Below are 24,815 nucleotides of genomic sequence, written 5' to 3'. Positions count from 1 at the left end.
GGTCAACAGAGCCTGCATCGGCTAATATTAGAACGTATTGAATCCTCGGATGATTTAATTCTAAATCGACATAATGTACTTTGGCTGTGTCACCTGATCCCGAGCTTAAGGGCAATTGAATCAGATGATCTTAGAATTGTCGAATTTTGTGATGAGAAGAAAAATGATGTTGTTATTCTACATCTTCAGTTGAAACTCATTGTCGATGCAGTGCTCGAGGCAGGTCCGGTGTTATTGTCTTTGGGGTTTGACATAACACGAGCTGACCAATGTTCTTTTCTACATTCGCCTAATGGTGACTCACGCAATATATTAGACCCTGCGACAAGCCGAGCTTGGTCCCAGCAGCCTGAACTAGAAACATCTGTTGCATTGACAACAATTCCGGCAAGGCCATCGTCATCTGTGGCAGAGCTTGCTGAAGCAACTCTGAAGGGCGAACTGATACGGATTACAGTTAATGGAACACAGATCGTGACCCCGACGACTGTCGAGGATGTGTCGGAGAGCAACATGACCCATGAAGTGTCTGACTGGTCCTGGCTAGCAGGTACTTTAAACAAGGCTTCGAACAAATAATGCCAGGCCTCAGAGAAGCGAAGTTCTTGCCTAATGGCATCCTGGAATACCAGAGGCTTTAACCATCTGTTCCAAACATCTTGGGCAATTAATTTGGACTTACTGTGCCTACAGGAAACATGGCTGAGCACTAGTCGATTCTAGAAGGCTTTGAAATAGCATGTAACCCAGCGATACGTCAAACCAAGGGAAGACCGATGACTGGTTTGCTGACGGCAGTGAGAAAGGCTGCAGGCTTCAGGATTATTGACTCACAGAACCTGTCGCCCTTTATTCAATTATCGACAATTGGAGTAACACATTGTAATGAAACCAACGGTGGTCTACTATATCATCAATGTATATTGGAATCATCGGGCAAAAAATGCCTTGTCATTCCTAGACAGAGTGACAACTGTGATCGATGAACTCCTTGTAAAGGAACAACCACTAGATTTGATTGTATGTGGTGACTTAAATATTGTATGCCTGAACGGGAAAAATCAACTAGAACAGAAAGCAGCTCAATGGTTCCTAGAAATGGATATACGTGGTATGTACATGTTAAATGGCAACACTGTGGGAGACACGTCAGCCCAGCCTACATGGAGACGAATGGATCAATCTTCGGTCCTTGATTATATTTTTGTCACAGAAAATCTTCACAAGAGAGTACAGCATCTAAACGTTCTTCAAATGACCCATAGTGACCGTGATATGGTACAACTCACACTTAACAACCAGGCTAACTGTGCCCAAGCGAACTGGCCTTACTTGGTAAGCACAGGGTCAAGCAGGATCCGTCTAAACCTCCTGGACACTGAAGTAGTTGACATAACATCAAACTTCACAGAAAACACAGAGGGTATAGAATACCAACTTCTCCTAGCTCAATTTGAAGAACGAAGATCTACACTGAGACAGGTCGAATTGCAGCCAAAACACAAATTCGACTTGATTGTTCTGCAACGAAAAGAGTGATGAGACAGGATTTAATGAAAATAAAAGGGCAATATAACGAAATCACGAAACCGACCAGAAGGGCAATTAAGCAAAAGTATAAGAACTGGCTTAAATCACACGCGGCCATCATGATGCAAAACGACTCAGAGATGATGTTGGCAAAATTGGAAGGGAAGAACTCAGCGGACTCTTGGAAATTGATAAATAACAGTCTGGCACCTCAGTATTCCATACAGGCCAATGTTGTCATGGAAAAAGCATGGATAGAGCTCTACTCAGCCCTGTTTTGTAAAGACGAACTAACAAATTCATGTGACCCACCGGCTGTAACCAAATGGGACCTGGAATTCGAAAGAGAAGACATCTTACTTATAATCAAAAGAATGCGAGAATCCTTAGCCCCAGGCCCCGATGGTCTAACAAACCATACAATCAAATGTAATCCGGGACTGTGGGCAGACATTTGTGTCACTTTATTTAACCGTGTTACCAAGAGCCGCTCTACCCCTAACTCTTGGAAAAGCTCTGTTGTGGTCCCCATCTGTAAAAAGGGGGATCGATCCAACCCTAAAAACTATCGACCTATAGCGCTTCTTGATGTTGTGGGGAAGATCTATGCCACTCTTCTCCAACGTAAAATCTTGAGGTGGGCCGAAGAATCCAACCATATAGACCCCCGCCAAGCAGATTTTGTAAGAGGGGTAGGCTGCGGCTTAAATCTGCTCCTTTTGAACCTTCTAAAGATGGAGGCAATCAGATCCAATTCAAAGATCTATCTGGCTCTGATAGATCTCTCTCAGGCGTTTGATAGTATTAACAGAGAGCTCTTGTGGAGAAAACTAGCTAAGTGGAACTGCCCGCCTAGCCTAATGGGTGCAATTTGAGAATTGCACATGGAAACGTCCATTAGAGTCTGACTTGATATGAAGGGTACATTGTCAACTAAAATCAAGACATTTAAGGGCGTGAAACAGGGCTGTCCTTTTGCAGCCACAATATTCAATCTATTTATATCAGACGTAAAAGATGTATTCTGTTGCGACAATATGTTCCCCCCTAAAATACACAGATCGCCCATCAACTATCTAGTGTATGCTGACGACCTGGTATTAATAGATCAGACACAGATAGGTCTTCAGAGCAAAATTAATCTTATAGATAGTTACATAACATCGAACGGGCTGCAAATTAACAGACAAAAATCTGAAATCCTGAATTTAGAGAAACTATCAGGTCCACATGGAAGGGGTCGGAAGTTCAACTGGCACATCGCCAAGGAGCCAATTCAGCTTGTAAAACATACAAAATACCTAGGCATGACAATCAGTGCAAGCAAAAACAATGCAACGTGGGCAGAAGTAGTGACAAGTAGGTGTAGACAGCTGGCATGTCAGGTCTGTTTGATTAATAACAAATACGGAAAATTCTCACTAAAACCTATCATTATGTTTTTCCAACAAAAAGTTGTGCCTAGTCTAATTTATGGAGGGAAAAATGCATTTGGTTGTTCTAGTGACTTATGGAACTCACTAGAAAACATCTTCTGGACTCGTGTGCTTCTTTTACCGAGGGGACTGCAACCGTGTGCATACGATATGAACTAGGTGTAATCTCTATACATGCAAGAGTCTCATGGAATCTCTTGAGTCTGTATCGTAAAGCAATGTTGAAGACACCGGCATTACAATTTTCAATCCTGCACATGCCAGTATCCGCGAAGGACTATACAATTCTTTTTAAATGGAATCGGCTTTGCCAAGATCTGTTAGGAGAGTGTGACATCACTCAATCAATGCTACTAGAAAATCCAGAGTCAGCCAAGAAGAAGATGTGGTGGCTGGACTGGATTAAGACCTGCGACCTAAGAGCCAAATCTAAATCATTGCATGAAGCACCGGGTGAGGCGAAAGCTTTTAATCAACGCCATTCCTATTGAACTTGCATGCCAAACCAGCACGCAAGAGCACTCTACATGCGCTTCAGATTAAATGCATTTCGTACAAAAGAATGCATATGTATCTGGCCAAAATACGCAGATCTTAACCCCATGTGCCGCTTTTGTAACCTCACCAGAGAAACGTTGAAACATCTGATTATGTCATGCCCGGATGTTGAGCAGCAAAGAGGATTTATCTTTGCTCCAGTTATTAATGGTTATTGTCCAAGGAGCACTGAAGAGTGGTGGAAAGCTCTCTTCGAAGGATCAAGTAGAGCAGTCCTATTTGCTCTGATAAACTTCCTTCGTGTTCTAAAAACTCGACTGGAAGAACAGGAACCAATTTAAGTGATTAGAGACAAATAATAAAACCTCGAAGTATAAAGGGCTTGTTTAATTGAACTGGAGACGTCATAACGGCCTGGTTAAAGACATGAGGAGGGATGGAGGGAAGGAAATGACAAGGCTAACTGTGCTAATTGTTATCTTGTTGTTGTTTCTTTTATTTTCTTTTTTAAAGGTTGAACAAACCAATAAAAAAAATATATATATATATATATATATATATATATATATATATATATATATATCGGGCCACCTTATGGCCCTTTTCTTTTCCTTGTGCATGCCAAGTGTGCACTCGAGTGATAAGTAAGCATGTCTTTATTGCCCCAGAAATAGCAGCTCCTTCGTATGGAATATGCGCTGAGATACAGCAGTCCCTGACATTGTGTTCCTTTGCCTGTCCTACATATGTCCAGTAAGGTATGCCTGTTTTGATATTCCTGTACATGTCCACACTTGATAGAGTGAAGGAAATGTAAAGAAGGATTTTACAATGATGGGTAATTCACCTTGGTAGGGGGCAAACACCGGCCCCCCATCCATGTGAGGAGAGTAGATATGCAATGCTTATGTGAGTGTAGTCATTCCCCAGGACTTACATGTGCATGCAGTGTCTGGCTCTGAGTTCCGTGGACCTGCAGTTACTACTTCGCCTTCACCGAGGTCCCTGTATGAATCATTAGTGTGGTGTGCAGGGAAATGAGGCTGTAAAAGGAGACTGACACTTTGCTCCTCCCATTCACAATCTGCATAATTTGATGAATTGCCAAGGAGGCGGCGTGTTAAATGAAGACGTTAAATCGAGACATCATGCTGGCAGAAATGACGAGATTGAGAAGGGGCACACGGAGGAGAGACGATCTCCACTCTGCTCAGCTTCTCACTTGTGTGAATGTGCTTCAATGTACGCCTGCAGGATAGATTTTCACCCAGGCGTACAATGAATGCATTCGTATGGGACCCGCCTTGGTTTAGCATCTGGTGAAGAACAAGCGGACCCCCTGGGAATCCATTTTAAATGCTGTCTGAAAAGTGTATCTTCAGCAGCATGCACTAACAAAAGAGTAAAAACAACGTCCCTTCTTTCGTCCTCTCCGCATTGGGATCATTTAAAAGTGCATGCAGATGACCCCAGAGCACGTGAGTGCTAATGATGTTGGCCCACCTCATGTCATTTTCATTTTTTTTTAAAAGTCTGTACGTGTAACCAATAACCAATGCTAACCATGCGAAGTGGAGAATGTCACTCTAGATTATTGAATACATACATGCCAGTGCTTTGCCTAAGACCCGCCGACCCTACAATCATGCCACGCAGGCACTGAGACCCCACGTCACAACAGGACATCAACATTTTCTGCAATTGACACTTCTGATGCTGCCATTCTGATGTTGCAAGCCGGGTCGCTGAGGTTGACATTCTCTTGCCTATTTGGGGCAAGTTTACTTTGCTGGTTTGTTTAACAGTTTTGAGAAAGCGTGGGTGATGGGCTGCAGGTTGTGGAGGCAGATGGCTAGAAACAGCTGTACGTGTGCACACATTATGAAGCCTCCGACATAGAACGCTCCTTGGATGTCGAGTCTGAGTGGGGTGGGGGGGGTATTAGGGCTGGTGTGTGGCCCCTGCTGGTCCTGCTTGTTCTGCTGCATCCTGCAACAGCCATTTATAGCAGCCTCTGCAGCTGTTATTCCGAGCAGTGCACCCCAACTATGTTCCCTCAAGACCAGAAAGTACACACGACTATATAGCCAAGAAGATGCAGTGGCTCTTAGCTCTGAGACAAGGATTGCACGATTGCCTTTTTCCCAGACACATGTCTTGTCACAGTAGGCATGACAGCTCAAAAGCATTAACCTTGTGCTCCCCTATGTAGTGGTGAAGCCACCGAGTCATGTGGCCTATTGAGTGCAGTAAACGAGACAAAGAGGCGACAAGGAGTGAGAAGATAGGTGAACAAGGCAAGGGGCACAAGCAAATGAGACATAAGGATATGCAGTGTACGTTTAGCGACCTCAAACTGCAGAGGAGCCGCTGCATGTCTCTGCAGGAAACCCTGCCCCCCTACCTCCATTATGGTGGAGACCTGAGATCGTGCCGCGTTTGACACCAGCAGTTGTGACAATACCGCAGCGTCTGTTTGCAAAAAGATACTTGTTGAGTCACCCCTACAGATTGTATCCCAAAGTGATGAGAACCTAAGGGAGGAACTCCCTGAAGGAATATGAGAAAGCGCTGAAAGGTGAAGCCAGTAACATCATACAAAGTATGCACGACGTCCCGAGACTGTCTAAAGAGAATGTATAGACCTAAAGAAACTAATGACGAAGTAAAGAATTGAGTGAACTCTCAAATGTAAAAGAAGATTACATGTGCACAAAGTGCCGAAGAAAATCAACCATTCAATAAATGCCCAGATGCTGAAACACAAGTAGGCCAAGTCATCAAATAAGCTGGCTATACGTAGTGAATAGAACACAGGCGAAGTTGTCATTGTATAGAAGCTGGACATTGGTATCATGAATTTAGTAAGCCAGGACCCATGAAGCGGGAAGGAAAAGGTGTGTTGCCGCAAGAATAAGCAGAATCATGGAGCTGCAAAATGAGGCTGTTTCGCCTGGAGTCAAGACTGAAGCAGCCAAGGTCAGCTATCTATTCTGGAAATGAGCTAATGTGTGAAGAATGAATCATCCCTTGTTAAGCTGCAAAGAAAGAACCCAAAGAGTGCTAGGTTTAATTCATTTAAAGCATTTAAAAGCTGTAAAGTGTACCAAATTGTGGTTTCCTGTCACGTGAGCCAAGGATGAAAATAGAGTTCAAACTTGGAGTCCCAGAACACAATAGTGAGTGCTCTCACTCCCATGTATTCTGAGATACAAGGATACTTTGCAAGGCCAAGTTCAAAGACAATTTTCATGGCAGAAGGCATGGGTGATGAGAGATGTTGGGCTAATTGGGTGGGGAGGTATTGTCATGCCCCATCTCCTTGCACCTGGTTCTGGTGTCACACCCACCCTTGTACACACACCTGACAATACTGCCACTCCTGCCCCTGCCCAAAACTCTAGAATCACTATAGCTCGCCCCGCTCCGTCTGTCCCATCTTATTCCCCCTTCACACTCCGGCACTCACGTGGGCCTCCTGATGACTCGCGTGCACATGTACGCCTCACCCGATACAGAACACTCTCCAGGTTGCGTCTTTTTTGATTTGGCAGCTTCCTTGGTGCCTAGGTAGTCGGCGGAACGCTACTATGCTTCCGCGTCGCGTGACCAGCGCTGTGTGCTCACGTGACCCGGGAATCCACTCACGTGATGCGACAGCGCGTCACGTGACGGGAAGTAATGCCAGAAGCGCGAGTATTTAAACACGGCTCTCCATGTACTCGCTGCTTCACAGCTGTTCTTTGCAACCTGTTTGGCATTACACGTCCGTTTGGATTTCTTGACTCTTTTGGATTTTTGACCTCGGTTTGCTTACTTGGACTTCGCTTGGATTACCTTACTGGCTTTGTTACCTTGGATTTGCCTGTGGTTTGAATACGGACTGCTCTTTGGACTGCAACACAGATTCCCCTTTTGCATCTGGTTTTCTTTGGAACTTCTTGTTTTCAAGCTCCACAGCTACCAAACCACGTTCTTGTCATCAGGTGGTTCTCACGCCATTGGGAATACAGTCTACCTGCCCACATGAGTCCCGGACCCCTACCTCATAGGTTCATTGCCTTTCTCCTGACCTCTTTGGTAAGACCTTTTTCACGTTATCTTGGCACTGTCATTTACTGTCATTTGTTTGGTACTTAACCAGTATTTTCTTGCAGCGGATTGGGGTCCCAGAGGTTCGCAGTTCCGGAGTTGACCATCTCCACCTTTGGCCTCAACGGTCGCACAGGGAGTGACTTTGAGTTCTCTCTGTGTGGCATTTAGGGGCAGAGGACTCTTCTGCATACACGACACTCAAGTCTTAACAGACTGTGAAGACGTATTGTCATGTAGGCAATGGAGGGAAACGTTGAAGATCCCATGTCCGCTATAGTCCAAGGCATCACAGTATTACGGGCAGACATGGCTGCGCTAATACTGCAATCCACCAGCGGCTTGACCACATGCAAAGTATTAGACACCCATTGACCCCAGACATGGAATTTGGGGATACACCCTCTGTCTCCTAACCCACGCCACCTCCAGCTCCATCACCCCAAAATCCTGTCCCTGTTGTACTGCCTTCCCCGTTCCCTTTAGCGGCTCCTGAAAGGTACCATGGAGATCCCAGGAAATTTAGAACCTTTCTAAACCAGTGTAAGTTACATTTTTTCGTGTCGACCACTTGCCTTTCCGGATCCCACTACCAAGGCGGCATTCATCCTTTCTCATCTAGCAAGCACTGCTGCCGCATGGGCCAACCCCCTTTTGGAAAGTGATAGCCCCACCCTCTATGATTTTGACCTTCTTGTCACGGAAATGTCCAAGCTCTTCGACACCAGACTTAAAGTACAGTCGAGAGACCTGGAGCTCCTGGATTTGAATCAGGGTAAGGGTTTCCTTGTTAAGTATATAACTCGGTTTAACCAACTGTCTGCTGAAACATCTTGGCCCGAAAGCAAGAAGGCAGTGGTATTCTATAGGGGCCTCAGAAATCCCATGAAAGACGCCTTGTCCGTGGTCCCTTCACTACCAACAGCATTCCAAGATCTTTTTGACCTCGCCCTCCAGGTATATGCACGAAGGTCCGAAAGGAGAGCAGAAGCTTGATTCGCTCACTCAGTCACACTCCCCACTTCGCATTCTCCTTCTGACACCTCATCAGAACCCATGCAAATCGGGGCAATCAGGAGCCCGATTTCCCCTCTGGAAAGAGAATGTAGGAGGGTGGATAATGCCTGTTACTATTGTGGTCTAGTTGGTCATTTTGTGAAGGAGTGCCCACGTTGTCCAAAGACCAAGACTCAGGGTTTTCGGACTGCTCAATCTTAGAACCGGGGACGGGATTGAGCTATTCTTACCATACCCCGAACCCGATTCCTGCTTTTGGCCGCATTAGGCCCATACACGTTCAGGCCACACTTCACCCCACGCCTACTATCACACATCCTGTCACCATTATAATAGACTCAGGGGCAACGGGTAACTACATTGACATTACCTTGGCTAATACCCTAAATCTGCCTCTTCTGACCAAGACTAGACCAGAACCCGTACAGGCAGTGGATGGTACCTCTCTATTATCTGGCCCGATTAAACAACAAACGGCACCCATGTTACTGACAATCCAATCCATACACAAAGAAACTATAAGTTTTGACCTCATTGCCATGCCCCAGTCTGGTCTCATATTGGGAATCCCTTAGCTCCAGGAACATAACCCACTCATTGACTGGAAGTTAGGTTTGGTTCATTTCGAATCAAAAATTTGCCAAAACGTCTCCCTACCCACAGATACCAGCAGTGATAACCCGGCTTAAGCAATTGCTCGGTTAACTGTGTCCGACTCACAAGAACCATCCTCAGAACACGTAGTAGGGCTAGTGGCCACGAGCATTCCCCCTGAATACCTGTTACGCTCACCTGGCTCCCACGGGGGCGTCGATCTGAACTGGCCAGCTGTTGTTTCCACCAGTGAGATGCGTAGTGCCGAGATGATGGACTGGCCCACTCAGCTTCGTCTGTTTGGCTCGTAGGAATATCCTTCTGTAATGGAGAAAGGGAATTAACCACCTGTGGAGTTCGAGCGCTAACCCCACCTTCCCCTCTCTCATAGTTCTTCCCACAGGTCACTTCTGGATTCCCTCTATGCTCTCACCTGATGGTTTGGAAAGATGAGCTCTCCATCCTGCTTCGAGCGCAGGGGTGTGTAGATGGCCAGTTTCTTCACTGGCGTGGAGGAGTTGGGGAGTTCCAGAACGGTATTGACTCAAAGAATGCCGGCGAGACGCCGTAAGTCTGTAGTTCGTAAGAGTTCAAAAAACATCTGACCTTCACTCTGTCCAATTCCTTTTAGGTTGCTGAATTGCCCTTATGAAGAGTTCCACGTGGCAACAGGTAAGATGCAGGTAAGGGTTTATATTATCCGGCTCAGTTTGATAAAATGGTGTCAATGTATAACATGTGGCTTTTCCCCCATTCAGGTGCTGATGTGGTATGAGGTCTTGGGGGTTGAAACCTCCTGCGGTAAAACCAGGTAAGTCTATTGGGAAAAAATCGGTTTCCCCTTATTGCGCCTTGCTGTTCTGTTGTTTCCCCATAGGGGCCGGGGCACGGCGGAGATGCAGCAGAGACTGCGCCGACCCGAAATGAGGTAAGTACCCCCTGTGGTAAATCAGGTAAGTCTTGGGGGGTAGCTTGTACAGTCTTAGAGTATCCCCTTGGCTCACCTTGCTGTTTTTGTCTCCTTAGGTGTCGGAGAGCGGCCGCGAGATGGAGAAGAGCGTGATGGAATGCTGAAGTGCTGCAAGGCAGGTGAGTACAGCGCGGCGCTGCAGGATGCGAAGTATGGCATTTTTAAGGACTTCTTCTCCAGCTCCGTGGCGTGATGGATCAGGATTCAGGTAAGGATTAAAGGTAAAACTCCTGTTCTGACCTTTCCTCTTTCTTTCTTCCTGTTTCCAGGAGCTCCGGACTCGAGGCGGGCGTGGCTGAAGACTGGAAGCTGCTGCAGGCACGGTGAGCGTTACGCTGCTGGATGCAGAATAACGCGAAGCGTGTGCTGCTGTCCGGGCGTGGTTTAAAAAGCCTTGGAAGAAGTCCCAGGTAAGTATTCTTCCACAGCCCCACCCGAGTAAAAAGTAGTCCCTTAGGTAAAGTAGTCCCTCCTAAGCCTCATTTGGCTTGTGGCTTCTTGCAGCATGGTCTGCATCAGGTAAGTTTGCAGCATGGTCTGCATCAGGTAGGTTTTCTACTATGAGCCTGGCACCCATGGCGCCAGGACTGACTCTATTCTTATGAGCCTGGCGCCATAGGCACCAGGACTGCACCCAAACAGCCCCTAGCTGGGGTTTTTGGGCTTGCTCCAAATGGCATGATGCCTGCTTCCGGGGTTGCTGGGCCTGGTCTGGTTTCCCGGGGGCAGGCATCATGACAATACCAAGACTTCGCAAATGTGTTTGATCGTGGTTCTTCTGAGGTCCTACCACCACATCGCCCCTACGACTGACCCATCGACCTACTCCCTGACGCCACGATACCCACAGGACGGATCTATTCCCTCTCACCGTCGGAGGAGTTAGCTCTGAAAGACTATATCCAAATGGCCCTGAAGATGGGACACATACGCCCGTTCACCTCACCTGCAGTGAGTCCCATAATTTTTGTCTCTAAAAAAGAGGGTGACCTACGTCCATGTGTAGATTACCGGCGACTTAATGCTATTACAAGAAAGAATCGGTATCCCATTCCCCTCATTACACCTTTACTCGACCACCTTGCACATGCAACCATTTTCACCAAGTTGGATCTGCGTGGGGCCTACAATTTGGTCCGCGTTCGTTCCGGCGATGAGCGGAAAACCGCTTTCTGTACCCGGTATGGGTTATTCGAATATACAGTCATGCCGTTCGGTTTGTGCAATGCCCCTGCCACATTCCAGAGGTTCATGAATGACATTCTAAGCGATATCTTGGACGTGTTCATCGTGGCATATCTCGACAACATTCTACTTTTTTCTCAGTCCCCAGATGAACACGTACGCCATGTCCGTGAAGTACTTTCGCGGTTACAGAAACACTCTTTGTGCGCCAAACCAGAAAAATGCCAGTTTCATGTCAGCAGTGTGGATTTTCTTGGGTTCTGCATCACCCCTGCCGGCTTGTCCATGAATCACTCTAAAGTGAAAGCTGTTCTAGACTGGCCCGTCCCTGCAAATCTAAAGGCATTACAATCATTCTTGGGATTCACAAATTTCTATAGACGTTTCATCTCGGGCTTCTCGTCCATTGTGTCTCCCCTCACTGCCCTGACCAGTCCTCATACCCCCTTTTTGTGGACAGATACACACCAAAACGCATTTGAAACACTGAAGACTGCGTTCACTATGGCCCCTGTTCTTCAGCATCCTGACCCAGATCTCCCTTTTATCGTTGAGGCGGATGCTTCTTCTTTTGCTTTAGGTGCAGTACTTTCTCAGACTTTTCTATCATCGGGCCGCTTGCACCCGATCGCTTTTCACTCCCGCAAATTCACCATCCCTGAAACACATTATACCGTGACCGAGAAGGAACTATTGGCGGTCATGGATGCTTTCCGTGTTTGGCGGCATCATCTCTTGGGCGCCAAACATCAGGTCATGGTCTTCACTAATCACCAGAATCTACAGGATCTAGCCTCCTTAAAATGCCTCAATAGTAGACAAGTGAGGTGGCATCTATACTTTGTGGCATTTGATTTCCAGATACGTCATCGCTCTGGTTCGGCTCATGGGAAGGCCGACGCCTTGTCGCGTTCTCCTGGGGGGATTTCTCTGCCTGTGTATCCTGACACGCTATTAGACAACATCAAGGTAGTCTGTATGTGTGTCTGTGCACCCCATCAATGCCCTTACTGGATGCAGTAAGGAAGTGGGTATCGCTTCATCCAAACCAGCTGGCAGAATGGAATCTGGTAATTCATGATGGCCTTCCCTTTGTCTTGAACCGCCTGTTTTTACCCACTGCAGACACGCGGAATATGGCCCTTGAGTGGTCACATGACGCCCCTGTGAACGGTCATCCGGGTCAACAGCGCACGTTAGCTCTCTTGCAGCGTTGGTGCTGGTGGCTGGGCATGAAAGGGGACGTGGACTCTTACGTCAACACATGCTCCATATGCACTCAATGTAAGCCCCGTACGGGATGTCCTCTGGGTCTGTTGCTTCCTCTACCGGTACCCCCTAGGCCTTGGCATACCTTGTCCATGGACTTTATTACAGATCTCCCTCAGGTGCAAGGTTTGATACCATTTGGGTGGTAGTGGACTCCTTTTCCAAGATGGCACGATTCATCCCCTGTAAGGGTATTCCTTCCGCCCCTACCATGGCCAGAATGTTCTTTGACTCTGTGTTTTGCCTATTTGGCCTGCCTTCTGTCCTCGTGTCGGACAGGGGTTCTCAGTTCACCTCACGCTCTGGCGGGCCTTGACCAAATTGTTGGGTATCGATGTCCGGTATTCCTCGGCCTACCATCCGGAGACGGATGGTCAGGCCGAAAGGGTCAACCAGACTTTGGAACAGTACCTGCGGTGTCTGATACTTCAACAACAGTCCACCTGGTTGCATTCCCTCCGCCACGCTGAATTTGCTTACAACTATGCGGCTCATTCTTCCACTGGGTTCTCCCCCTTTTATGTCCTGTATGGCCAGCATCCCCGTGTTCTGCCTATACCTGACCTCACAGCCTCTTCCAATCCAGCGGCTAGTGCTTGTGTCAGGGATGTGTCTGTCATTAACGCCCGCACCTCGGCACACCTCCGTGAGGCTAAGGCATCCATGAAAGCCCAGGTGGACAAGAAGCGTGTGGTGGCTCCTGTTCTTTCAGTGGGTTCTCATGTCTGGTTCTCTACTCGTCATTTGCGGTTGGTGGGTTGCAGGAAACTCTTTCCCCGTTTTGTGGGTCCTTATGTGGTTTCTTGGGTGATCAACCCTGTTACTTACCGTCTTGTACTCCCAAGCTCCTGGTGGATTCACCCTGTGTTCCACGTCTCCCTCCTCAAGCCTTGTCCGAGTCCTTCCCGTCTTCGCGCCCCTGCTGCCCCGGTGTCCCTGTCGGCCCCGGATGTCTATGAGATCTCTTGCATTTTAGACTCCCGTATCTGCCGGGGACGCTTGCAGTACCTGGTGGATTGGGCTGGGTATGGTCCGGAGGAGCGGTCCTGGGTCCCCGCTTTTGATGTCCACGCTCCTCGCTTGGTGGCTCGCTTTCACAGGGATCATTCTTCCTGCTCACGGGGTCGTGGACCTTTGGGGGGGCTCTGTCACACCCTCCCTTGTACACACACCTGACAATACTGCCACTCCTGCCCCTGCCCAAAACTCTAGAATCATTATAGCTCGCCCCGCTCCCTCTGTTCCATCTTATTCCCCCTTCACACTCCGGCACTCACGTGGGCCTCCTGATGACTCGCGTGCACATGCACACCTCACCCGCAACAGAACGCTCTCCAGGTTGTGTCCTTTTTTGCATTGGCAGCTTCCTTGGCGCCTAGGTAATCGGCGGAATGCTACTATGCTTCAGGGTTGCGTGACCAGCGCTGTGTGCTCACTTGACCCGGGAATGCACTCACGTGATGCGACAGCGTGTCACGTGATGGGAATTAATGCCAGAAGCGCGAGTATTTAAACATGGCTCTCTGTGTACTCGCTGCTTCACAGCTGTTCTTTGCAAACTGTTTGGCATTACGCGTCCGTTTGGATTTCTTGACTCTTTTGGATTTTTAACCTTGGTTTGCTTGCTTGGACTTCGCTTGGATTACCTTACTGGCTTTCTTACCTTGGATTTGCCTGTGGTTTGAATACGGACTGCTCTTTGGACTGCAACACGGATTCCCCTTTTGCATCTGGTTTTCTTTGGAACTTCTTGTTTTCATGCTTCACAGCTACCAAACCACGTTCTTGCCATCAGGTGGTTCTCACACCATTATTTGGGACTACAGTCTACCTGCCCACGTGAGTCCCGGACCCATACCTCATAGGTTCATTGCCTTTCTCCTGACCTCTCTGCTAAGACCTTTTTCACGTTATCTTGGCACTGTCATTTACTGTAATTTGCTTGGTACTTAACCAGTATTTTCTTGCAGAGGATTGGGGTCCCAGAGGTTTGTGGTTCCGGAGTTGACCATCTCCACCTGTGGCCTCAACGGTCGCACAGGGAGTGACTTTGAGTTCTCTCTGTGTGGCATTTGGGGACAGAGGACTCTTCTGCCTACACGACAATCAAGTCTTAGCATCTGGGCATATGTGCTGCTAAGTGAACCGAATGTTCCAGATTGGCAGAAGTGTGCCAACCAATTGTAGTAGTCCATATAACAAAGGACCTTGTAGTTGAAAACCAATAAGAAATTGTGTATCTAATGTTTCTGAAGATGACATGTTTTAAAGGTAGGCATATGTTGTCCACCTGACAGTGGGCAGCCAATCACAATACTAGTCCTTATAGAAAAATATACTTAGATGTTCCCCTTAGCTATTTCTGACTTTTGATCGATTTTTCTGTATTACCGCGTGGTATGACATCATCTCTGATGTATTTGTGATATAAAAGCTATGATTTGTGTGAAGATTGCTGAGACAAACTGAGCGTACGTCCATTGATGTTTGTTGTACATTCCCTGTTAAAGATAATTGTTAATAAAACAGTACTTTGCCATCTTCCTGAGTTGATTCGATTATTTGGACTTGGAATTAATCTGTGTGATCCCATCCATTACATATGCACGTTCCTAAAGAGCCCTAAGCTTACGTGGTAGTTGTGAGGATGATTTAAAGAACCAAACTAGTTCAGCTCCAGAGTTTCGGACGATCGAGCATTCTCTGCCATTGGCTGGAAGATCGCAGAGTTTCCTGTGGAGAGCGGCCAAATAGAAAAGATACAAGATAGAAGGGAAAAGTATTGAGGAAGTTAGGCAAAGAGAAGATAAGGACAAACAAGAAAGGAAGGATGAGGAATGAAAGAGAAGATTAAAGGAAGATGAGCAAATAATGAAAAGTAGGGAGCAGTGAGAACAAATATATTAGGAGTGTAAAGACTGGTAGGGAGTGTCTGTACTTCCGCTCTCTATATGGTAGAGGAGAGGCACATCGGACCCCAGCAAAGATTCTCTATTGTGGTAGCAATGGACGAGCAATCAAGGCCTAGCTTCTCAGGAGGTGATGCAGGCTGGTTCTTAAGTACAGTGTAGTCCCCGAACCCCCACAAAGGAATGTCCACACACTGTATTACTGAAAACACAGGGCCTCATTACGACCCAGGCGTTAATGGTTAACGCCGTCGTTAACCCTTAACGCCTGATTCTGATTTTAACGGCTGCTTTTAGCAGCCGTTAAAATCCATGGCGCTAACCTGCCATGATGCTAATTATGCCACCGTAATTTACGGTGGCGTAATTAGCGCCTTCCCCACTCCCATTATGCCCTATGGGGCAAAAATGGGAATGGGGAAGGGAAAATGGGAAATGGGAAATGGGGATTTACCGCCCCACTCACCTTGGAATGGGGCGGTAAATCCGCCATCCACCATGGTGTAAACATAGTTTACACCATGGTGGTAATGATGGCGCAATTAGCGCAGTCTTTATATAATTAATATTCAAAGGTATGTACACGATTACAATGATGCACTTTGTACTCGGAAGTCAATAATGATAAATATATACAATTCTAAAATGGTACCACCAATGTTATCAAATCTCATTAAACTGCATCAACGGTACGGTTAAAATGTCACACAGATCAATAACAAGGAAACCAGCAATAGAGATAGGCAGGAACGTAAGATGGTTGAAACAGTAGGCAGAATGCTGGCCCCGTTACCTAGACACAGTTCTGTGTGGAGATCCCCCCACCTGGGCAAGCTGTAAATAAAGATATATAACACAAGCCCAGTCCATTTAATGTTCAATAGTCTTATTTCCTCCTATTAAGGTTTTACCCCCCCAATGTACCTGGTGGAGTAGAGTTCTCTGAAGATGCGTCGACCGATCCTTCTTGAGTGCCTCCCTTTAAAGCAGGAGCCACGGATCGTCAAGAGGCGTTGGGGGAACTTGGCGTTCGGTGTCAGGGAATCGACGGCCCTTCTTGAGTGCCCTGCCTTTAAGGCAGGAGTCACGGGTCGTCGAACATCCGACGGCGAATAGGTTGAACTACGCCAGTGAAGTGGCAGCTTCGTTCCTAGCGGTGCTCGTCGACGACAGAGCGTTGACGTCCTGCAAGGGAGAGGCGTGCGGGGCACCTCAGTGACGATAGTTCTGGACCGCAAAGAGATGATGAAGAACTGGGGCCCAGCAAGGGCGTCGAGTCGTTGGTGTCTCTGTGGGCCTTAGGTGGCGGGAAACCCACCGGCGGATGCTCTTCAGCACGTCGAAGGTCGGGCCTTCTCCAGCGGGATAAAGCGGGCGACGATGCAGACGAGAGCGTCCGATGATCAATTGAAGTTCTAAGGCAAACGGGAGCACGGCGGCTCCGGTCGGCGACGGCGGTCGTCGACAGTGGCGGACAACAGTCCGGGTGCTTTTCTTTAAGATTCTGCGGCGGTCCCCATCTCGGGTCGGCAGCCTGTCGAATGTCTGTCTACCAGGAAGCTTTGGCATAGATCAGCTGTGCACAATGGTCCCTCGTAGCTCGGGAAGAGAGCGCCTTACCAGGTCCTCTCTGGGTCAGTCCGTGGAGACACAGCATGTTTCAGATTGTGAAGGAGAGCAACAGCACTTCTTCTCGTCCAGCGGGGCTTCAAGGTCAAGCTTCAGTTACTCCAGTTACTCGTCATAGTGGACTTAAACTTCTGAACACGATTCCTAGCAGTGAGAGGTCCCCAGATATACTGTTGATCTCCCATTCATTCCGCTGGGTCACTCAAGCATCCAATCACGACTAAGGACATTCATGCAGTCAGGCAGCCAATCAGGCACATGAGGTATTCAGGCCATTCACTTCTCTCCAGACACTCACAACAAGTTATGTGTATTGGGACAAGTACCGAGCTATTCAACACTCCAAGCTGCATTCATACCGGTTCTGGGCAGGGCTGTCTCAGTCATTGTGTCAACCACCAGATACGAGACATCCACAACACAGAATGCATATTCGTCACACACTCTATTCATCCGGGTCCCACCAACAGGAGGTACCCACAACATACATCACTGGGAAGGTTCCAGCTAGTCTGGTCGGGCCTTCACAACAACACCATATATGGCACTTCCATCCAACAGCCAGTCAGGGGGAAGGGACAGAGTCAGGACTTTGGGAAAACAAGGTAATAGGTAATAGAAAGCAAGAGGCCACAGGGGCCATCTTGTTTTCCATCAGGAATCAACTGATCCCAATGGCAGGGCCAGGGTATCCCCAAAATGGAGGATACTCCGGGCACCTGTCAAATTCAACATGGAGCTGCCACCAGCCCATACCCTGCTCTGTGGGCCACCCACAGGTGCCCAAAAACATACACTAGGGGCACAGGGTTGTACCCCCACCCATGGGTGCCATAAGGGTATCCCACGGGTCCGTTCACCAAACCAAAAGAGAGAGAGCTGCACCGCCAGGAGTCCCACATGAACTTGTGCGTGGAAAACAATACAGAACACACGAGAAAAAGCAGTAAAGGAAAAGGATAAGGAGGCCCTGTCCCTCCGATGCATTTCCAGCATCACAGTCGCCCCCCCCAGACTGAGGTGGAGGGTGCCTAATCTCCCACGGGATAGACACCCTCATCCAGACGGTCAACATACCTTGTGGAAAGGCCATCTGCATTATCGTGACTCTTCCCTGGTCTGTGCTCAATGGTGAAGTCTAGCCCTTGCCGGCTAATGGACCACCTGAGCAGTTTCGGGTTCTCACCCTTCATCTGCATAAGCCACTTCAGGGGCTTATGATCTGTTTGGACCTTGAAGGTAGACCCCGTAAGGTAGGGCCTAAAACACCTAAGGCTCCAAACTATACTAAAACATTCCTTTTCAACAGTATCCCACCTAAGTTCTCTATCCTTGAGTTGTCTACTGATGGATATGATAGGACGTTCTCTCCCTTTGTCATCTAACTGGGACAAGACAGCTCCAATTCCGGTGTCACAGGCATCCGTCTGGACGATAAAGGGTCGGCTGTAGTCAGGCGCACACAACACGGGTGCTCTACACAGACTTTCTTTCAAGCCATCAAAGGCCCTCTGACAGTCTTCAGTCCAATTAACCTTCCTAGGCTGTTTGGGTGAAGTCAGAGCTGTCAGGGGTGCAGCTATGGTTCCATAGTCCGCCATGAAATTGTGATAATACCCAGTGAGGCCCAAAAAGGCTCTCACCTGGGTTTGAGTAGTGGGAGTCTCCCAGTCCTGTACATCCTGTACCTTACTGGGGAGAGGTTGGATTTGACCCCCTCCTACCTCATGACCAAGATACGTGACTTTCCCCTGAGCTATCTGGCACTTGGTGGCCTTGATAGTGAGGTTAGCCTTTCCAAGGCCTGCATCACTCTACCCAGATGTGTCAAGTGCTCTTCCCAAGTGGAACTGTAGACGGCAATGTCGTCTAAATAAGCCACACAAAAGGCTTCCAGCACACTGAGAGCATGATTGACCAATCTCAGCAAGGTGGCAGGGGCATTCTTCAACCCAAAAGGCATGACCCTAAACTGGTAGAGTCCCTCTGGTGTTGAGAACGCCGTCTTTTCCTTGGCATGGTCCGTCAGAGCTAATTGCCAATAGCCTGAGGTGAGGTCAAAGGTACTCACAAATTTGGCAGCACCTATGGTGTCCACGAGCTCATCAGCCCTGGGCAATGGGTGCGCGTCAGTTTTGGTGACAGCATTGACTCCTCGGTAGTCCACACAGAACCTCCAATCCTTGGTACCGGCCTGGGAACTTGCCTTGGGGACAAGGACCACGGGACTGGACCAGGGACTGGTTGAGGGTTCAATAACACCCAGATCCAACATCTTGGCGACCTCAGCCTGGATGTGGTTCTTAACCGTATCTGACATTCGGTAGCTCCTGCTCTTGACAGGCACACTGTCACCAGTGTCAATCTCGTGCTTACACCACGGTGTAAGGCCTGGCGTCAGCGAAAACAGAGAGGCATACTGCTGGAGCAAAGACCTGCAGGCCCTCTGCTGCTCGGTTGTCAAATCTAGAGAGAGATGCACTCCCTCCACTGAGCCATCCTGAGGGTTGCTATGCAGCAAATCAGGAAGGGTCTCACTCTCATCCTCTTCTTGCTCTGAAGCTAGCAAGAGACATGAGACTTCGGTTCGCCTGTGGAAAGGCTTGAGCCTATTAACATGGAATACCTGAGGGGCTACCCCTGGGATTCCCATGTCAACCAGATAATTGACCTCGCCCATCTTGGAGATTATCCTGAAGGGTCCAGTCCACTTATCTGCCAATGCCCGAGGCTTGGTAGGCTCCATCACAAGGACCTCCTGTCTCGGAGTCCAATCCACTTGCGATGCTTTAAGGTCATGCCAGTATTTGTTCAATTCCTGTCTGGCCTTGAGATTCGCTGTTGCTTGACCCATTATCTGTGTCATCCTCTGTCTGAGGCCTAACACATAGTCCCCCACTTGCTTGGCAGGACCGGGAGGGGTGGCTTCCAAACCTTCTCTGATCAAGGCAAGGGGCCCCCTCACGGGATGTCCAAAGTGTAACTCAAAGGGGCTGAAACCAACACCCTCTTGAGGTACCTCTCTGTAAGCAAACAGCAGACATGGCAGGAGGAGATCGCATTTCCTCCTTAGGTGCTCTTCCGAAGCACCTAGCATGCCCTTGAGAGTTTTAATAAATCTCTCAACCAGACCATTGGTCTGGGGGTGGTAAGAGGTGGAGAACTTGTAGGTTACCCCACTCTTTCCACATGGGTTTCATGTAACTAGACATGAAGTTGGATCCTCTGTCAGAGACAACCTCCTTGGGGAATCCAACACGGGTGAAAATGCCCAGGAGAGCCCTGGCAACCACCTTGGCTGTTACAGTCTGAAGGGGTATAGCCTCAGGGTACCTGGTGGCATGATCTACCAAAACCAGGATGAACCGATGTCCACCTGACGTGGGAGGGTCAAGGGGACCGACAACGTCGATGCCCACCCTCTCAAATGGTGTGCCAACCACTGGCAATGGCTGCAGTGGGGCAATGACACTGCCTCCAGTCTTGCCAGAGAACTGACAAGTTGGGCAGGTCCTGCAGTGGGACTCCACTTCTACTCCCATCCGAGGCCAGTAGAAATGGGCAGAGAGCCTCTGCTTAGTCTTCTTGGTACCAAGATGACCAGCCAAGGGCACCTCATGCTCCAACTGCAGTAGGAAGGGCCTGTAAACCTGGGGTACCTCCAACCTCTTGAGGGCACCAGGTTCAGGCTTAGTGTGCTCACTAACAAGGAGCTCACCCTCCCAATAAATCCGGAATGTCCTAGGCACTTCTCCTTGTGCCTGGGACAGAGCCTGTTTCCTCAGACCCTCGAGAGAGTCACACTCTCTCTGTCCTTTACAGAAGTCTGCCTGGGAGGGTCCCCCTTCAGCTAACAAGCATTGAAGATCGGGATGATCCTGCGGGTTGAGAACCTCTCCCACAGGAGAGTCTCTGGCTCTTCTCCCACAGGAGTTGAGACGGGGTTTACCACTGGACCCAGCCCGTCCGGAGCATGGATCCCAATGGGTGCTGTAGGAACAGCAGGAAGAGAAGTAGCTCCCTCCACAGAGGTGGCCTTCTTGCTCTTCCTTTGTCTTGCCTTAGGCCGCGCCTTCGGCTTGGGTACCTGACTCACAGCCAGACCCGGTGTCACCTGTGACCTAGTGACCGGAGCAGCAGTCATGGAAAGACCATCCAAGATCAATCCTAACTCAACTAGATCATTACCTAAGAGAATGTTAGCAGGGACATTGTCCTGAACCAGGACAGGAAGCTTTGCAGTCTTGTCTCCAATTACGAGTGTGACTAAGGCTACAGGCAATAATTTGGGAGGCCCACCAGCTAACCTGGTGGTTCTCAGAGGAGCACCTACATAGTCCACTGGCTTGAGCAGGGTCCTGGCCACCACTGTCATGCTTGCCCCAGTGTCTCTCAAACCAGTAGAAGGCTGGCCATTCAGGAGGACATCAAAAATCTTCGGGTGTTCTGTGGGATAGTCGCCAGTACTTCCGCATACTGGTCCCAGGCCCCATGGGACACTAAGGAAATCTCTACGGGAGCACCAAATGTCATCCCTGTAGAGGAGGGGTGGACAGTGGCCTCCACCTCAGACACGGGATAAGGGTAGGTCAGGCTGACAGCCTGTACTCCAAGTGCCTTACCTTTACACTTGGATTCACCCATTTTGTGATCCAGAGCCCCACAGTCCCAACTAGTGCCGGGAGTGCGGGGTACGGTACTGGAACCACCGGGAGCCTGCTCTGCAGCAGGTAGACCACTACTCCTATTCCCACCCACAGATGACTTATCCCCACTAGATTTTTGGGTCTTAGGAGAGGAGGGTTTAGGTTTACCTGACTGTGACTGCTTTTGGGACTCCTCAGCTTTCTGAGAGGCCCCCTTTTCTGTTTCCTTTTCCTTCCCACTGGAGTCCTTAGGGGACACCCGGTGGGAGACCCACTTGTCAGCCAGCCTAGCCAGCTTAAAGGGATCCAAAATGTTATGGTCAGCAACATACTGATGCAGCACCGGTGAACAGGCTTCATAAATATGCTAAAAAAACAACAGGTGGGACAATTCAACACAAGTTTTCACCTTGTAACCATCAATCCACCCCATCATATTCATGTGCGCAGCACTCACCCAGTCAACCCAAGACACATTCTCTCTTTTCTTAAAATCCCTGAACCGTTTAAGGTATTGGGTAGGTGTCTAGCCAAACTTGGCAATCAAAGCAGATTTCATACACTCATACTGACCCCTTTCTTCCACACTCAGCTTCAGAATACAGTCATATCCAGTTTGAGGCACTCTGCTTAGCAAACACTTAGCCCAATCTCTTTTGTCAACATCATGAATTGCATAAGCCATTTCAAACGCTTCAATCCATTGGAGGATATCAGAACCCTCCACAAACACACCAACCAAATCTTTCATAAATTTAGTTGCTGGGGACCTGACACTCTCACTGGGTTTAGCGGAAGTCTCCACTCTAGCTTTCTCTAGCTGGATTCTCTGACATTCAGTGTCCTTGTCTTTGAGTTCAAGATCCCTATTCTTGAGTTCAACTTTTGAGCCAACTCCTCTTTCTTAAGCTCAGCATCTACTTCCAACTTGCGATATTCAAAGGCCAATTTCATCCTTAATAACTCAAGCTTCAAGGAATTGCTGAGGTTCGGAACAGAGGCAGCAGGAATGGTGGCATTCCCAGAAACAGATTCAGTAGAAACCCCAGGGGCAGAGTCCTCATTGGTTGCATTCCCCCCCTCTTCAAGAGTTTCACCATCGGTCTGGTAGTCCACCAGGGCAGCTATCAGCTCAGCCCTAGACTTATCCACAAAGTCTAACTCCCTGGCTTCACAAGCACTCTGGAGAGCCTCTAAGCTTATCCGAGTTAATTTACCATTTGCAATAGACTCCGTTGCTTGTAATGCAGTTATTTTGTACACAACCAAACCTTCATTTAATAAAGTGCAGATATTTTGTAAGTGGCACGGTTATACACTGATTCTTAAAACCATAAGCATCCCACCGCTGCCACCAGTGTAAAGACTGGTAGGGGGTGTCTGTACTTCCGCTCTCTATATGGTAGAGGAGAGGCACAGAGGACCCCCAGCCAAGATTCTCAATTGTGGTAGCAATGGATGAGCAATCAAGGCCTAGCTTCTCAGGAGGTGATGCAGGCTAGTTCTTAAGTACAGTGTAGTCCCTGAACCCCCACAAAGGAATGTCCACACACTGTATTACTGAAAACACGGTCTTTATATAATTAATATTCAAAGGTATGTACACGATCACAATAACGCACTTTGTACTCGGAAGTCAATAATGATAAATATATACAATTCTAAAGTGGTACCACCAATGTTATCAAATCTCATTAAAGTGCATCAACTGTACGGTTAAAATGTCACACAGATAGATAACGAGGAAACCAGCAATAGAGATAGGCAGGAACATAAGATGGTTGAAACAATAGGCAGAATACTGGCCCCGTTACCTAGACACAGTTATGTGTGGAGATCCCCCCACCTGGGCAACCTGTAAATAAAGATATATAACACAAGCCCAGTCCATGTAATGTTCAATAGTCTTATTTCCTCCTATTAAGCTTTTACCCCCCCAATGTACCTGGTGGAGTAGAGTTCTCTGAAGATGCGTCGACCGATCCTTCTTGAGTGCCTCCCTTTAAAGCAGGAGCCACGGATCGTCGAGAGGCGTTGGGGGAACTTGGCGTTCGGTGTCGGGGAATCGACGGCCCTTCTTGAGTGCCCTCCCTTTAAGGCAGGAGTCACGGGTCGTCGAACATCCGATGGCGAACAGGTTGAACTACGGCAGTGAAGTGGCAGCTTCATTCCTAGCGGTGCTCGTCGACGACAGAGCGTTGGCTTCCTGCACGGAAGAGGCGTGCGGGGCACCTCTGTGACGATAGTTCTGGACCGCAAAGAGATGATGAAGAACTGGGGCCCAGCAAGGGCGTCGAGTCGTCGCCGTCTCTGTGGTCCTTAGGTGGTGGGAAACCCACTGGCAGATGCTCCTCGGCGCGTCGACGTTCGAGCCTTCTCCAGCGGGATAAAGTGGGCCACGATGCAGACGAGAGCGTCCGATGATCAATTGAAGTTCTAAGGCAAACGGGAGCACGGCGGCTCCAGTCGGCGACGGCAGTCGTCGACAGTGGCGGACAACAGTCCGGGTGCTTCTCTTTGAGATTCCACGGCGGTCCCCGTCTCGGGTCGGCAGCCTGTCGAAGGTCTGTCTACCAGGGAGCATTGGCAAAGATCAGCTGTGCTCGATGGTCCCTCGTAGCTCGTGAAGAGAGCGCCTTACCAGGTCCTCTCTGGGTCAGTCCTTGGAGACACAGCAGCTTTCAGATTATGAAGGAGAGCAACAGCACTTCTTCTCGTCCAGCGGGGCTTCAAGGTCAAGCTTCAGTTACTTCAGTTACTCGTTGTAGTGGACTTCAGCTTCTGAACACGATTCCTAGCAGTGAGAGGTCCCCAGATATACTGTTGATCTCCCATTCATTCCGCTGGTTCACACTCAAGCATCCAATCACGACTAAGGGCATTCATGCAGTCAGGCAGCCAATCAGGCACATGAGGTATTCAGGCCATTCACTGCTCTCCAGACACTCCCAACAAGTTATGTGTATTGGGACAAGTACCGAGCCATTCAACACTCCAAGCTGCATTCATACCGGTTTCGGGCAGCGCTGTCTCAGTCATT

This window comes from Ambystoma mexicanum, chromosome 1p (assembly GCF_040938575.1).
Source record: "Ambystoma mexicanum isolate Mex_15411 chromosome 1p, UKY_AmexF1_1, whole genome shotgun sequence".
NCBI lineage: Eukaryota > Metazoa > Chordata > Amphibia > Caudata > Ambystomatidae > Ambystoma > Ambystoma mexicanum.
The sequence above is the reverse complement of the archived record's forward strand: the minus strand, read 5'-3'. Positions refer to the sequence as shown.